The 12,387-nt window shown below is 34.7% G+C and overlaps 1 protein-coding gene across 1 annotated transcript in view; it reads right to left on the bottom strand.

Annotated features, from left to right (window-relative positions):
• GLRA3 (glycine receptor alpha 3) overlaps nucleotides 1–12,387 on the bottom strand; it is a 124,539-nt gene that overhangs the window by 37,624 nt on the left and 74,528 nt on the right. The window lies entirely within an intron of this gene.

Consider the following 12,387-nt stretch of genomic DNA (forward strand, 5'->3'; position numbering starts at 1 on the left):
TCTCAAATTATTCAGGACTCTTTCAACAAAAACTGAAATCATCACTCGTTAGAAAATGACTTAAACTGTAAGATCTGTGGAGGAAAAGTATCACCACCTGATGCCTTTCTTGATTTAATCATTAACTATTTTAATTTATGATATCTGCTTCAATGTCTCAAGTCCCAAAATGGACAAAACAATATTTTAAGTAGAAATGTCTGCTATTCAGGGAAAGTAAGAGTACAAAAGAAAATCCACATGGAATAATTTGTGGAGGAGGAAACACTTGCACGTATCCGTGAATTCAGGATAGATTTAACAAATGGATGTTGTAATAAGTCAGCAGCCTTCAGTAAACTAAAATTTCATATTTCTATACAGGAGGTGCCTCAGAAAAGCAGAATTTTATCTTTTTCTTCCATCTGAGTGAGAAGCTATTGAAATGCATGCTTGAAGGCTACTGCAGAGAAGGAGTGAAAAGTGAATGGAAACCGTGGGGCAGGATTGTTGTTACTCTGATCAATGAGTTCTTTGATGCACAACTACCATGGAGGTAGAAAAAGAGAGGAACCATGGTGTGGCCTCTGAACCAAGTCAGGTGGTCAGATGAAGGAAGCAGAAGCTCTAGGTCTATCCAGCGGCACACAGGGGAAATGGTCCCAAACAAATTCTCCTGGAAACAAGCTTGTATTGTAGGGAAGAGGCTGTGTGAGTGTTTGGAAACAACTGGCGTGGAGCAGGTTAGACTGAAAAGAGCAATGAGTAGGGAAGGGAATTGGTTAGCCTCTACTCTCCCCAATACCTGGAAAAACTCTTTCCAAAGACTGCTAAATCTGGTCTAGCTCAGGTGGTAGTGACTGGAGCCAGACATCCCACCACCCCCACTTGTCCCTTGGGCATACCTAGCAGCATCCACTCCGTGGGCAATGGGGGTGGTAGTAGCAGGAGCATCAGTGATCAGAAGATCTCTTTAGACTGTCTTGGATTCTTCTGTGAGGTCTTTAGCAGCAGTACCATCAGCATGATGGCTCATTATGGAGCAAGCACCATTTGGTAGAGCTTTTCTTTTGGATAGGTACCTAGTGTCTTTTTAATACAATGATTTCTTTTCCAGTGGGATTGCTGGATTGAATGGTAGGTCTACTTTTAGTTCTTTGAGGAATCTCCATACTGTTTTCCATAGAGGTTGTACTAATTTACATTACCACCAACAGCATATAAGCGTTCTTTTTCACTGCATCCATGCCAGCATCTATTGATTTTTTGGCTTTTTATTAATGGCCATTCTGACAGGGGCTGGTGGTATCTCATTGTGATTTTAATTTGCATCTCCCTGATGACCAGTGGTGTTGAGCATTTTTTTCATATTTGTTGGTCATTTGTATATTTTCCCATAGTGCTTATGCCTACTTGACATTTTATATACCCATGAGGTTTTTATTTTGTTTTTCTACCTTGCATCTCAGAATTTACGCTTTATAAAATCGAAGACTTATTCTGTTTTAGTCACTAGTATATTTTCCAGTACCTAAAATAGTATGTGGCATATAGCAGGTACGTGAATACTTGAATTAGAAATAGAGAAGGGAGAAGGGGGGAGGAGGAATATGTATGTGTGTGTTTCTGTGTGTGTGTTTGTGTGTATAGGATCAGTTTATTTTGGGTTACATTGAATTTAATATGCTAACAAGTGTCAGCATTGCCTTATATATATGTTAAACATAGTTGCAATCAAGGACCTAGGTATTGAAAGTGAGGTCAAGATTAGAGATACAGGTTGAGAGTCACCTATCTACAGATGATAATTAAAATTACAGCACACCTGATATTATCAAGAGAGATAATACAAAAGAGAAGAGGAAAAGCTACAGAGGAATCTGAGAGAATGCTTTGGAAAGAGAAACCATTTAAGATTAATATGAACAAAAATTTTTATTCTCAGCAAAAATTATAATATGTACATGAATGAGCTTACAAACACTTGTGAAATTTATGTAATTAAACATTATTGAAAGACAGAAAACATGATCTCAATAAACATAGGGAAATGCTATGATCTTGGGTAGGAGGATTCATTATTGTGAAAATCTTATTCTCCCCAAGTTGATCTGTAATTTCAGTGCAATTTAAATGATAATCATGTGATTTTCAACTAAAAATTAATCTGAAGTATAAAAATATATACAAAACAAGGCAGTTTTGAAAAATAAAAAAATAAAGAAGCAGATTTTTCTAACAAAGGACAAAATGTACAAATAGAACTATAGTGTTTAAATGGCTTCAGGAATGGCCAATTAGATAAATGGTTCCAAAAAGACTCCAGAATCAGAACTATGTGTGGAAATTTAAGGTAAAAATGACACTTTAAATCAATATGGAAAAACTTTCATAAGTGATGATCAGAAAAATTTCTATACACTTAGAAAAAAAGAGTGACACAAAAATAAAATCTGATTGTATTTAAAATGAAAGTATAATCTATGCTACAGAAGCTCTGAGTTAAAATATATGATAATATTTTTGTAATTTTTTATAATATTGGCATCTATCAAGCATAATTTATTAAGAAAATATAAATTTAAATATATATATTTACAATCATCTGTACTATGAAAGATATAATAAAGTCAAATGTCAATAACATATACAAAAATAATATAAATAAAAGTGAAAAGATAATCCCACATAAAAATGGGCAAAGGTTTAAATAGGCAATTTACAGAAGAAACAGTAATGGTTACTAAGTAGGCAGAAAAAAGACAGCTCAATCTAAAGGAGATGAAAATATAATGAAATATAATTTTATATCTATCAGATTGGAAAAAAGCTTTAAATCTAAAGTAAATGGCAATGTTAACATGAGCTTGATACAAGTGATTTTTTAATTTTCTGTATATTTGTTTGAAATATCTTTTAAATTTATAATCAAACATATAGCATATGTGTATATACACACACATATATATGCATATATACAAGCATATTTATATGCATATATATATGAGAGAAACAGAAAGTAAGGAAAACAAAGAGAGAGAGTAAAAGAAAACCAGCAATGAAGCAAAATCAAAAGTGGGTAACGCTAAGTGAGGAGGACTGTGAGTTCAAGATAATGCATTCATTTTTGTTTGTTTGTCTTTCAGTTTCTATTGCTCAAATTTTCTAGTACAAACATTAATTTTGAAAACATCATTCAAATTTATTCTGTTATCAATTTTTAAAATCAAATAATCTTTGGTAGTTTAGAGTAGCTTAAAAGACTACACAAGAGAAAAGGGGTTATGGTATAATACTTTATACAATGGGTTGTATAAAAAAGAAGTACTTATTCAAAGGGAGAATGAGCACTGAGAATATATTTAAGTTCAAAGTAAGTAGGGATTTGTTAATAAATTATAGATTCACATTTGTTAGAGAGAGAGATAGAGAGAGAGAGAGAAAGAGTTCTAGTTTTGACCCAGTTTGCAAATGTTTATGTTCTTAATCAGCAGCTGGAATTTAAAAGACAAAAGGAAGAAAATATCCACTCTCAGCATATGCTGACTATTGCTAGGAGAAACATTGCTCAAGTAAATCTTATTGACCTGACGGGAACAACTACTATGTCAAAATGTATTTAACAAAAACATTTTAATTTGTGCATTTAATTTGAATATTCTTACCTAAATCAAGATGTTACATGTGGTTTTGTTTAAATCACAGGTCTGCTAAATTAAGTGTCTTGGTAATTACATTTTCTCTAAAACCTGGTCTAACTGACCCATAACCATTACCTTACAAGTACATTGATTAGATTTCTCTTTGAAGACCTGAAACACTTTCATATATATCCTAGATTTACGCTTTCCCCTCTTTCTCTTGGGATAACAGTGGAAGTATAATTTGTGAATCCTAACTGCTCTTCTAAAATGACAATCACGATAATAACTTTGTTCACATTTCTCAAAACTTCACAAAATTGCTACACATTGAATATACATTGTTTAAAGTTCTTGTGAGAAATTTCAATTAAAATCAGAAAAGGCCTGAGTCCATTTAATGAAGAAAAGGCATTATGATTGGTTGGATTTCTGGCCTACAGGAGGTTTTAAGAGGGCCCTGGCTGACTACTGCGTTAGAATAAACTTTGGGTTGTGGGAAAACATTCTGTGTCTGTCTCCCAGAATGTTAGAAGTTCAGATCTGCTCAAATTTGTGACATAATAAATTGATATAATAGGTCCCAAATCATAACAAACAGACACTGTGAGCCCAATCATTTTGACAATATCTAAAAGTTGTGTAATGTTTTGAAAAGAGAATAGGAAGGCACTATAATAATCCTTTGACTGGTCTCAGGGTTTTTGATGCCTGTTATTTCAGTATCACTACCCATTTACAAGAACCAAAACCTCAGCTACTTCTAGAGAAGAAAGATTTACATGATCTGCTTCAGATTCTTATTTCTGGAACATTTGAAGAGTATCATTATGATATAGTATTGATAATGCTATAAAATTAAAATTTTAACATTACTGGATACTTTAAACATCAGAGAATAAAATCATACATTTAGTACAACTTCTCTTCAAGGTGAAATATCGTAAAATGCCTATCATTATAATACATTCATTGAAGTGCTGGAGAGAAAGTAATCAGCATGGCAATGGACAGATTTCAAACACTGATATTCACATTTAAAGCACAGCATAATAAAAATTGATACAGAAATCTAGATGTTGCTATAAATTATTTATTATTTTATAATTTTCTATATATTTAAAGCCACATTGTTCCTCTCAGGTCTCATAGCACATATAATTACTGGGTTTTTTTTTTTTTATTATTACTAAAACTTTAAACAAAAAAGAATATTGTCAGACAAGGCAAAAGAGAGCTGATGTTTTCTATGAAACCAAAACCTATAACATTAAGTATACCTACAATGAAAATGGCATTTGTGCAGAAAAAATATCCAAGTAACTAGAAGTAAGCAACTCCATATTATTCTGTTTCACTCTAAATAATCAAATTACATAGCAAAATTGATGATGACTCAAAAAAAAAACCAGATTTATAGGAGCCTTAATATATTGTTATGAGAACTACTATAATAATAAAATTCTACCTAAGTTAATATGTTTTTAAATATGATATCCTTTTGATGAAATCATCACATCAAAGAGTATTGAAAGCTTACTATTTAAAGTGTACAAGTCTTAAATTACTTATTACAAATGAACCAGACATTCAAAACTGTACTTAGTTTAAATGATCCCTACACTATTTTAGAGAATTAATATTGGTTAAATATTTAACACAATTATTTGTTAAATCATTCAATTATATTATAATCTACACTGCCAGGATGTTTTTCTTTGTGTTCCAATTCATAAATTGCTAAATTCATGCTGATTTATTCCAAGTAAAAATGAAAAGCTAACTCCAAGAACAGGAAGTTTTTGCATCCAAAGTATATATTATGGCTACTTTATAATGGAGATGACAGAGACGAGTGATTGTAATTATGTTAAATTACAAATGAGCATGTAAACTACGTCCAGAGAAGTATGTACCATTTTCTGTGTCTAGACTACAAGCATGCATCATTTTATTGCGCTTCACTTTATTGCACTCTGCAGATACTGTTTTGTTTTTTTTTTCAAATTGAAGGTTTGTAGCTACCCTGTATCAAGCAAGTCTCCCAGCCCTATTGTTTAACAGCATGTGCTGCTTGTCTCTGTGTCATAGTTTGGTAATTCTTGCAATATTTCAAACTTTTTCATTATTATTATTTTCATTATTATGATACCTGTTATGGCGATCTATGATCAGTGATCTTTTATATTACCATTATAGTTGTTTTGGGGTGCCACAAACCATGCCCACATAAGACGTAGTTAATGTGTGTGTGCTGATTGCTCCATTGATTGACTATTCCTCTGTCCCTCTCCATCTCCTCAAGCCTCCCTATTCCCTGAGACATAACAATTTTGTAATTAGACCAATTAGTAACCCTACAGTGGCCTCTAAGAGTTCAAGTAAAAGGGAGAGTTGCCTACCTCTCACTTTAAATCAAAAGCTAGAAATGATTAAGTGTGGTGAGGAAGGCAAGTCGAAAGCCAAGACAGGATAAAAGCTAGGCCTCTTGCTCCAAACATTTAGCCAACTTGCGATGGCAAGGGAAAAGTTGCTAAAGGAAATTAAAATTGCTGTTCCACTGAACACATGAATGATAAGAAAGTAAAACAGCCTTATTGCTGATGTGGAGAAAGTTTTCATGGTCTGGCTAGAAGATCAAACCAACACAACATTCCCTTAAGCCAAAGGCTAATTCCGCCAAAAGTCTTAACTTTCTTCAATTCTGCTAAAGCTGAGATTGGTAAGTAATCTGCAGAAGAAAAGTTTGAAGGTAGCAGAGGATGGTTCATGTGGTTTAAGGAAAGAAGCTGTCTCCATAATGTAAAAGTGCAAGGTGAAGCAGCAAGTGCTGATATGGAAGCTGTAGCAAGTTATTCAGAACATCTAGCTAAGATCGTGGATGTAGGTGGCTACATTAAACAACGGATTTCAGGCCTTTCATAGCTAGAGAGGAGAAGTCAATGCCTAGCTTTAAAGCTTCGAAAGACAAGTTTGTTCTCTCATTTTAGGGGCTAATGCAGATGGTGACCTTAAATTGAAACCAATGTTCTTTCACCGTTCTGAAAATCCTAGGGCCCTTCAGAATCATGCTAATTCTACTCTGCCTGTGATGTCTAAATGGAAGAGCACAGCATGGATGACAACACATCTGCTTACCGCATGGTTTACTGAATAGTTTAAACCCACTCTTGAGACCTACTGATCAGAAAAAAGATTCCTTTCAAAATATTACTGCTCATTGACAACACACCTGGTCACCACAAGAGCTCTGATGAAAATGTACAAGAAGATGGATTTTTTTTTTTTCATGCCCACTAACACAATATGCAACCTGGAGCCTGTGGATCAAGGAGTAATTTCAACATTTGAGTCTTGTTATTTAAGAAATACATTTTGTAAGGCTATAGCTACCACAGTGGTTCTGCTGATGGATCTGCATAAAGTAAATTAAAAATCTTCATGAAAAGATTTACCATCTAGATGCCATTAAGAACATTTGTGATTCATGGGAAGAGATCATAATGTCAACATTAACAGGAGTTTAGAAGTTAACTTCAACCCTCATGGATGACTTTGAAGCATTCAAGATTTCAGTGGAGGAAGTCACAGCAGATGCAGCGGAAATAGCAAGAGAACTAGAATTAGAAGTGGAGCCAGAAGATGTCACTGAATTGCTGCAATCTCATGATAAAACTTGAATGGATGAGGAGTTGCTTCTTATGGATGAGCAAAGAAAGTAGCTTCCTGAGATGGAATCTACTCCTGGAAAAGATACATTATTGATATAACAACAAAGGATTTAGAATGTTACATAAGTTTAATTGATATATAACAGGGCAGGGTTTGAGGGGATTTTGAAAGAAATTCTGTGGGTAAAACGCTATCAAACAGTATCACATACCACAGTGAAATCTTTCATGAAAGAAGAGTCAATTGACACTTCATTGTATCTTATTTTAAGAAATTGCCCTAGCCATGCGACCACTACTCTGATCAGTCAGCAGCCGTGAACATTGAGACAAGACCCTCCACCAGAGAAAAGATTATAACTTGTTGAAGGCTCAAATTGTTAGCATTTTTTAGCAATAAAGTATTTTTTAATTAAATATTTTTATTAAAATAATTATTTTTTTGTAGACATAAAGCCGTTGCACACTTAATTGACTGTAATATAAACACAACTTTTGTATGCACTGGGAAACAGAACAATTCACATGACTAGCTTTATTGTGATGGTCTGGAACAGAATGTACACTATGTCTGAGGTATGCCTATATTCAAATATATTCTATCAATTCCAAAATGGCTTGTTGGGGAAATTTGTGAGGCTATTGGTGACATAGAAAAAGAATCACTATTCCTAGAAAGTATTTTAGATTTACTGATGGCATATTTGTATCATATTTGTATGTAAGGGACATACTGCAGAAAAGTCTTGCGTTTAAGGAGTTACATATTATAATTATTATTTTTAATCAACAGTTCTTTAGCAAGTCTGAGGACTGGAAATTATTCCATGGTTTCTATATTCTATATTCTTAATTCCACAGATTTTTGGCCTTGTATATTTAAAGAATTTTTGGAATCCTAGAGTTGAGATGACCTTTACCGTCATCTAATGTAGCTCACTTATCTTACAAAAGAGAAAACTCAGCTCAGTCTCTTAAAGTAATGGATTTATGTAATTTATATAGTTTCTTTTTTTTTTTTTTTTTTGAGACAGAATCTCAGTCTGTTGCCCAGGCTAGAGTGCTGTGGCATCAGCCTAGCTCAAGCTCCTGGGCTCAAGCAATCCTTCTGCCTTAGCCTCCTGAGTAGCTGGGACTACAGGCATGCACCATCATGCCCAGCTAATTTTTTCTATATATTTTTAGTTGTCCAGCTAATTTCTTTCTATTTTTAGTAGAGATGGGGTCTCGCTCTTGCTTAGACTGATCTTGAACTCCTGAGCTCAAACGCTCCACCCACCTTAGACTCCCAGAGTGCTAGGATTATAGGTGTGAGCCACCGCAGCTGGCCTATATAGTTTCTTAATGAAAGACTTAAGGGCATTTTCCTGAATTGCTCTTGTTATATATGTAGCAGTCAATGCACAAGACAGTTTAAGGGATTATTGCAATTGGACACTAGGGTCATCTCTGGGGAGGGTGCTGCTTAAGTTTTGAAAGCACATGCTCTGGAAAGACCATTTGGTTTGGGTGGAAAATATGGGGGTTGAGGGAACTGGGGTTATTTTGGGAGTTATTTAAAGATAAAAGAAAATGGTTACAGCTTTGAGCAGTAAAGAATAACAAATGGCAGTATCATAGAAAAAAAGACTGTAATGCTTTAAATTATAGGGGATCTGGAGTGTTCTAAAAAGTTGGCTGAGCTGCATATCCATTAAGATCCAAAACATACAACATAACAACTGTTGACAGTGATGTAGAGAAATTGAAACCCTAGAACACTGCTGGTGGAGTGTAATATGGTGAAGCTGCCATAAAAAACAATATGGCGGCTCCTTAAAAAGTAAAAAAATGAATTACCTTATAATATAGTAATTTTGCTTTTGGGTATATGTCCAAAAGTATTGAAAGAAAGATTTTAAAAAGATATTTGTACACTCACATTCATAGCAGCACTATTCACTGTAGCTCAAATGTGAAAGTAACTCTACTGAGAGATGAATGGAGAAACAAAATGTGGCATATACATACAATAGAATATTATTCAAACTTAAAAAGGAAGGAAATTATGAAAAGTGCTGCAACATGGATGAATTTTGAAGACATGCCCGGTAAAATAAGCCAGTCACAAAAAGGCAAATACTGCATGAATCTACTTATATGAATCTAGAGTAGTTAAATTCATAGAACCAGAAAGCAGAATGGTGGTTACCAGGGACGTAGGGGAGCGGGAAATGGGGAGTAGTTGTTTCATGAGTATAGAATTTCAGTTTTGCAAGAGGGAAAAGTTTGGGAGATTGGTTGTAAAACACCATGAATACATCTCACACTACTAAACTAAACACTTAAAAATGGTTAAGATGGCAAATTTTATGTTTGTGTATTGTTATAGTTTGAATGTTTATCCCGTTAAAACTCTTGTTTAAATTTAGTTGCCATTGTAACAGAGTTGAAAGGTGGGACCTTTAAGAGGTGATTGGACCATGAGGGCTCTGCTGTCATAGATGGGATTCCTGCCATTGTATTTTGTCCTTTGGCCCTTTGGCATTCTGCCATGGGGTGATGCAGCAAGAAGGCCTTCACCAGATGCTGGAACCTTGATCTTGCATTTCCCAGCCTCCAGAATTGTGAGCCGATAAATTTCTCTTCATTAGAAATTACTCAGTCTGTAGTATTCTGTTTTACAAGTACAAAACAGACTAAGACATGTATTTAACATAATTAAAAATAAAAAATTAAGAATAAAGAGAAAAGACTGCTGAAATTCTGAGGGAGAAGATGAATAAGGAAAGCACAGCATGTAGAAGACTTTAGGGGCATGATGACATGAGTTGAAAGTAGAGCCTGGAAAAATACAGTGAGTTATCTTCAAGGAGTCTCCCCAGTTAATGAGTGCAGACAGGAGTTGTTTCAGGCTGCAAACTTGATGTTGTCTTTAATGATTCCCTGAGTTACATATGATCACAGGTGAGCCGCATTAGCTGCATTGTATAAGATATGCCCACATTATTGACTGCAGTTAAGAGAAGCTGGAAGAGCGCTATCTTAGTTTCCATCAGGATGTCTAGCCATAACAAGTGGGAAACAAGAGAAACAATTTCCCTGTCTTCACAGAACTTGCATTTCATGGGTGGGTTGGGGTGGGCAATGAAAATGTAATCAGAATTAAAAAGAATCATTTCAGCTAATGATGCGATACGTATTTTGAAGGAAATACTGTAATTGGATAGGAAGTGAGTGGGGAGGAGAGAGCTAATTAAGAAAAGATGGTCTGAAATGGCCTAGTGGAATGATGCAAACAGTCAAGCTATTTGTAAGTCTGCAGGAAACATATTTTAGGCAGAGGGAAGAGCACAGTTTTATGATATTAGGATTATACTAGCATCACTAGTGACAGCAAAGCACATTATTGAAATAAATAAACAAATGTATCATTTGATATCAGATATCTTTGTTAACTAACAACTTGTCTGAAAAAGTGCACTAACGTGATATGAAGTGAAGGAAATAAATGATAGGTCAAATAGAACATCAAAAACAAAAGAACAAATATTTTCCTGACATATTGAGGCCATATATTTGATTTCCTCCACATTAAATTTGAAAATACAAACAAGAAAGGGATCACTTGGTTCTGTAAGAATAAGGAAGAAATAGGAACACTGCTTGGGGAGGATAGGAGAAAGATAAGCTTTTTATCTCCATATTCTGGGTGAAGAAAAAGAAAATTCCAGGGCATGGAGATCTTTTGCAGATGAGATTGCTGATGCGAATGGAGTGATGAAGAATTGCAAAGCTTTTAAGAAGTTAGCACTGAGAATGTTTTCAAGATTATTAACAGGTCAGTTCTGTGAATTACAGATAAAGGAGCTCGACACCAAATCTACACAATTCTAGAAAAGTTAAAATTTCATCTGTGAGTAGGTAGAGCAGGAAGCTGTGGTCAGTAGGAGCTGGCATTAGGGTCATAAAAGAAAAGCCATGCCATGTTAATATGGTGTCATGATCTTATTACCAACTATGCTGCAATATTAAGGGATACTATAAATAATGTTTTGAGCAAGATATTTGATGAATTCTAATGTTATCCTTATAAACAAGGATTTCAAAATGACTGTGGATGATCAACAGTCGTTGATGACTGTTTATGTGATTTCTAGCTGATTGAAAGAGCAATTGTTCATTTTTTTTCAGTAGTAATAAATAAAAAGTACCTCTAGTGTACTGTTTTCTCAGGCCTGGCCTTTTGGGAGTGCATAATAGTATGTTGTTGAATTCTCTGGATGATTAACTAGGAAAGATAATGGATCATCAAAGTAGAAGTATGGTCTAACAGGATGATATTTAACTGGGAAAAGGGGAAAATACTTTGCATTTATTCAAGTGATCCAATTGGGTAAACAAGGAACGGGGACATAGAACTTAGCTGTAGTACTTAGCTGACTGGAATGTGGTTCTAGTCAAGCGTTTTGCAGCTGCCTCTAATGTATGAGTGCTCTTAGACTGCAAAGGCAACAGAAGGTTGACACGGTCCTGGGGTCTGGGGAGCCCTACTCTGCAGTTCTTGGTAAATTAGGCCAATTTTAATACACAGGAAGACATCTAGGGCAGAGGAAGTAGGCAAAAGAGGAAAATCTAAGTCTTTTCATATGAGAAAGTGAAAATTACTGTGTATGTTTATCTTGTAGAGACAACTTAAGAATACCATAGTTATAAATATTTGGAAATCATCTGCTAGATCTGTCCACGCCATAGTTGTGTTGTTACAGTGAAAGGGAGGCTTAACATAACTAGCTTCATTTTGCTTTTGACCCCCTGTGGTAAGATCCACCATCTTCTCAGTTTGCTGGCCCTTGGAATAAAAGTCGCTTTCCTTGCCCCAACACCTTGTCTCTTGACTTATTGGCTGTCCTGTGGCAAGTGGTACGAGTTTGCATGCGGTGACAGTGTGACCTTGGGAAAGTCACTTAACCTCTTTAAGCCTTAATTTGCTCATCTTTAAAATGGAAAGAAAAAAATATTTTTTTAGTTGTGATTAGGATTAAATCAGATGACATATGTAAGAGATATAAAACTATTGTAATATGATCCTTTTATAAGACATGTAACTGCATCAT

The sequence above is a fragment of the Eulemur rufifrons genome, chromosome 18, assembly GCF_041146395.1.
Source record: "Eulemur rufifrons isolate Redbay chromosome 18, OSU_ERuf_1, whole genome shotgun sequence".
NCBI lineage: Eukaryota > Metazoa > Chordata > Mammalia > Primates > Lemuridae > Eulemur > Eulemur rufifrons.